This window comes from Capra hircus, chromosome 3 (genome assembly GCF_001704415.2).
Source record: "Capra hircus breed San Clemente chromosome 3, ASM170441v1, whole genome shotgun sequence".
NCBI classification, from domain to species: domain Eukaryota; kingdom Metazoa; phylum Chordata; class Mammalia; order Artiodactyla; family Bovidae; genus Capra; species Capra hircus.
In genome coordinates, this window is record NC_030810.1 from 101,499,025 (window position 1) to 101,504,165 (window position 5,141).

A 5,141-nucleotide genomic window follows, 5' to 3' on the forward strand; every position below is an offset into this window, starting at 1 on the left:
GCAAGCCGGGCGTCGGGGGATTCAGAAGGCAGAAGTGCAGCCGAGCGTCCCCGCCGCAGAAGCAGCGCCCCGGAGATGCCCCGGGCCTGAGCCGAGGGGGCCCCAGGGAAGCTGAACGCCGGGTGGTCTCGTAATGGTTCTTTCGTTTCTTTGCTCCGCCTTCACCCGGCCGTCTGCGCCGCCGGCGCTGCCCTAGCTCCGGTCGGCCGTGGTCGGTGGGGCAAGAGCTGGAACCAGCGGGTGGGGAAGGTCAGTAAGGGACAAACGCGAAAAGCCAGGAAAGAAGCTGGCGAGGTGGGAACGAAGACAACCCGACTTCCCAGAAAAAGCGTGCCAGATCTGGGGAGGTGAGAATTGGTTTTCGGTTTGGTTTCGTTTTCTCATCCTGTATCAGGATTGAGAGGAAGAGAGGGAAAACCAGGGATTGGAGATGAAAGAGAGAAAAAGAATACCTGCAGTTTCCAAGAATAAAGCAGCGTAATGATTGGAATAATTTTAAGTCAAATAACACAGATCAAAGCTTATTGTTATAGCTTTGAGTGTGGCGCGCCGTGATCGTATAGTGGTTAGTACTCTGCGTTGTGGCCGCAGCAACCTCGGTTCGAATCCGAGTCACGGCATTAGAGCTACACTTGGCGTCTGTTTCCCTTTTTTTCTAAAACCCGGTAATGGTCTACAGTGGGTTCTTTGAAATGTGACCAATTCTATCCAAAAAGGAAATTATTAAGATGTGTAATCACAGAACAAGATGCACAAATGAACAGCTATTTGATGTGAAATAATTACCAGGATCAAGATGTAGAAAATTTTTATTAGCCAAGTATGGATGATACATTTTGATACATGGATGAGGCCCTTCAATTCATTTTCCAGGTAATGCCTATCCATCCCCTGCTACTCTAAGCTATTCTGATGGCCACTCCACAGTTTAAGCTTGTCCTTTCTTCAAACTCACCTAAATGAATATACAGATTTTACTATCTAGGGATCATCAAGCAGCAATTCTGAAGTCGAGTTTCCCAGTAGTAAGGAAATCATAGAGTTTAGCACCACACGAAGGCAACGGACAAGCCTTTGCCCTGGTTTAAGCCCCTTCAAGATCACGGTATCTCTGCTGCCAGGTACCCCATGAGCCATCATCTTTCTTCAGGGTCACTCTCCTCCCCTTTACCCTTACCAAATCCCTCTCTGCAAAGTAATTCTAGCAAAGATCTCCCAATCTTTCTGCTCCTCCCCACACAGGCAGAGCACACACGCTCACCCTCCAGATTGACTGCCTTTCAGCAGCTCTTCCAGACCCCCACACACCCACAACCACTGTGCTGTCTTTAACTGCTGCCTCTGCAGGCTTGGTCCACACCCCCGCCCCTCATCTACCACCCCCACTCCCTCACTCACCTCTTGCCCTACAGTGGACATAACATTTGTCCTAACAGGTCTTCTGAGCAAGTGTCCAAGGGAAAAGGGAAAATGTGCCCACTGCCTGGTAGAGACCACAGGGATTCCAAAGAGCAGCAGCTGGAGAGTCAGGGCATGTATCTGGATCACCCGGAGATGCCCCAGGCCTCAGCATTGATATTCTGGTGTTGATTTTTACAGGAACTGTCTGCTTATGTCACCAATAACAGGTTTTTCCTTGTGGTAATGAGACAAATTGGAAATTCCAATTACTCAGGGAAATGAATGTGAATGAATAGATTGAAAGAGAGTATTGTAAAAATACATTCCACCCTGCTCAACTGACACGTGGGTGGAGATAAAAACCTGGGAGGTCGGCAGCATCTGCTTTTGCTGGGCCAGTCATTGGATGTGAACCAGTGGCCTCTGGGAACTACTCTAACTTGGGTCTCTGTCTACCAGAGATACTTTGGAGGATCCGTCTGCACTGTGGGGATAGATCACAGCACCCCTTTTCCTTTTCCTGGGAAACCTAAGCCGGGATCTTCCTGGATCACAAAGGTAGATATTTTAATGATCAGCAGTTGTAACAAAATATTCGTGATAATTTTACTCATTAGGGCAATAAACATTAACACTGTAAGGAGATATCATTACACACCCTCCAGCATGCTGTTGCTGCTGCTACTAAGCCGCTTCAGTCGTGTCCGACTCTGTGTGACCCCATAGACGGCAGCCCACCAGGCTCTCCTGTCCCTGGGATTCTCCAGGCAAGAACACTGGAGTGGGTTGCCATTTCCTTCTCCAATGCATGAAAGTAAAAAGTGACAGGGAAGTCTCTCAGTCGTGTCCAACTCTTCGCAACCCCATGGACTGCAGCCTACCAGGCTCCTGTGTCCATGGGATTTTCCAGGCAAGAGTACTGGAGTGGGATGCCATTGCTTTCTCCGCCCTCCAGCATAACTATATTTAAAATAATTTGTATATCAAATGCTGACAAATTCGGAGCAATTGCATCTGTAGTAGTTGGTTTGATATCATTTTGGAAGACTGCTGGCAATTTCTAATAAAGTTAAACTTAATCTTTGATTCCATAACACAGCAATTACAGAACTTCTGTGGATGTACATGTACACAAAAAGTCTGTTATGGAATATTCATCAAAATACTAAGAATATTCATCAAGAACACCAATTAGCACCAGAAAATCCTCACCAGAATTATTCCAATAATACCAAAATTAATGTGATATGCATAATAATATGAATATATTTAGTGAACAAAATTTTGCATGAAATAGAAGTTATCAAAAATGTGCATTCATTCATCTGAATTTCAAGAGCAAGCAACAGTACACTATTGCAATACTGCTACTACTACTACTGAGTCACTTCAGTTGTGTCCAACTCTGTGCAACCCCATAGAAGGCAGCCCACCAGGCTCCTCTGTCCATGGGATTTTCCAGGCAAGAGTACTGGAGTGGGGTGCCATTGCCTTTTCCACACTATTGCAATAGACCTCACAATAATAATTAGCAATCGATCTAGTGTAGGGTTGCCTAGAAATGGGGCTCAAATGACTTTCTGGGCTGGTGGGAATTTTCTATAACTTGATCCAGGTGATGACCACATTTGCCCAAATTCAACAAACTGCCTATGAACTAAAGGTGTGTACTTTTCACACTATGTAAAATATAGTTCAATGATTTACTGTTTCCATAAAAATCAGTGAATGGTGACTGGAGACAAGTTGTTGTAGATAGACTGTGAGGACTAGTTTGCATTTATTGTAAAGCCATTAAATACTTGTTTTCCTTTAGTGTAAAAAAAGCCCTCACTGATGGCAGAAATATCTTCACTCTCAGTAAGAGAAAAACTAATACTGTATATGAACACATATATATGGAATCTAGAAAGATGGTGCTGAGGAGCCTTGAGGGAGGATCAGGAGTGGACATATGTATACCTGTGACTGATTCATGTGGATGTATGGCAGAAACCAACACAATATTGTAAAGAAATTATCCTTCAATTAAAAATAAATAAATTAAATATGAATTTAAAACCAAAACAGAAAGAAATAGCTTTACCAGGAAAAGCCAGCAATTATGTTATTTCGTTAGTGCAAACTATAGACAAGTCTCCTTGAGAGGTGATATTTCAACTTTGGGGATGTGTTCTGCTTAACAGTGCAACAGGTAATTGTCCTAGGTTTTGCTTTGACCAGGAGATTTGTGCGCTTTGGGATTTACTCCTCTTCTCACGGTATATCACTGCAAGGCCAGTGGCAAACTCTGCTCTCCCACCACTGCTAAGGGACATAGCTGGTGCTGGAATTAAAAGCAAACAGTTGGAATAGTACTTAGATGTAAAAAAGAATGAAATAATGCCAACTGCAGCAACATGAATGGACCTAGATATTGTCACGCTAACTGAAGTAAGCCAAAGACAAATATCATATGATATTGCTTATATGAGGAATCTAAGACACAAACCCAAAAATGATACAAATGAACTTATATACAAAACAGATGGCCCCCGCAGACATGGAAAACATGGTTACTAAAGGGGAAAAGAGGGAGGGATAAATCAAGAGTTTGGGACTAACATATACACATGCTATATATAAAATAGATAACCAACAGGGATCTACTGGATAGCACAGGGAACTATGCTCAATATTTTGTAGTAATGTACAAGGAAAATGAATCTGAAAAAAAATAGACATATATGTATGTATAACTGAATCACTTTGTTGTACACCTGAAAGTAACAGAACATTATAAATCAACTATTAGTCAACAAAAAAAGAAAAAAGGCAAATGGAAAGACAGGTTATAGACACTACCTTGCTATAGCCTGGATCAGAACCGAGGTTGCTGCCACTACAATGCAGCACTTACACTATTCAAGACCTGCATAACTGCAGTCGTAACTGCACAGACAAGTCTCCACATAAACGTACAGCACTGTTTTTGCTGCTTTGTTCATGCACACGTACAGAAGTTCGTGTTTTTCCCTTTTTGATGTTTTCTCCGATTCTCCCTCCCTATTCGGCTACTTTATAAGAGTAATTTTTCTCTCTCAGGATCTGGTCCCAATCTCCTCACAGGCTTTCTGGGAGGTCTCTTTGTTTCATTCACGCCTTTTCTTGTTCTCCCTGATTTTTCCCTTTTCCTCTTGGAATCTGATCTCTTTCTGGCTGCGGCCACACGGACCTCACCTACTAAACCGCTGCCCAGCGGCGCAGGTGGTTGAGTAAAGGCGTAGCAAACAAGGAGCCATCACTGAGCCCACCGGACGTTCAGCTTCCCTCGGGCCCCCCTCGGCTCAGGCTCGGGGCATCTCCTGGCGCTGCGTCTGAGGCGGGAGAGGAGCAAGGCGGGGCGGAGACGCTCGGCTGCGCTTCTGCCTTCGGCATCGCCCGGCTTCCCCACAGAATCCAACGCGCTGAGTGGACCCCATTTCCGTGGTTGTCCGAGGCTTGGAGCAGAAGCTACTGTCATGTGAGAGACAGGTGCCTCCGCCTAGCTTGGTGGTTAAGCTTGCTTTTGGCGAGAATAAAGAGCAATGTCCTGTTGTGTCTCTGTGGCGCAATCGGTGAGCGCGTTCGGCTGTTAACCGAAAGGTTGGTGGTTCGAGCCCACCCAGGGACGCGTGTCACTCTTTTAGAATGTAAATAATGAATGATTGTTTCTAGTTCGCGCATCCTCTCCCAAACCCACTACCCAACTGCCCCCTGTG

The 5,141-nt window shown here is 44.9% G+C and overlaps 2 non-coding genes across 2 annotated transcripts; both read left to right on the forward strand.

The window, feature by feature from the left end:
* Positions 549–620, forward strand: TRNAH-GUG. The gene has a single exon. It is a non-coding gene; the product is annotated as a tRNA-His (tRNA).
* TRNAN-GUU lies at positions 4,980–5,053 on the forward strand. The gene has a single exon. It is a non-coding gene; the product is annotated as a tRNA-Asn (tRNA).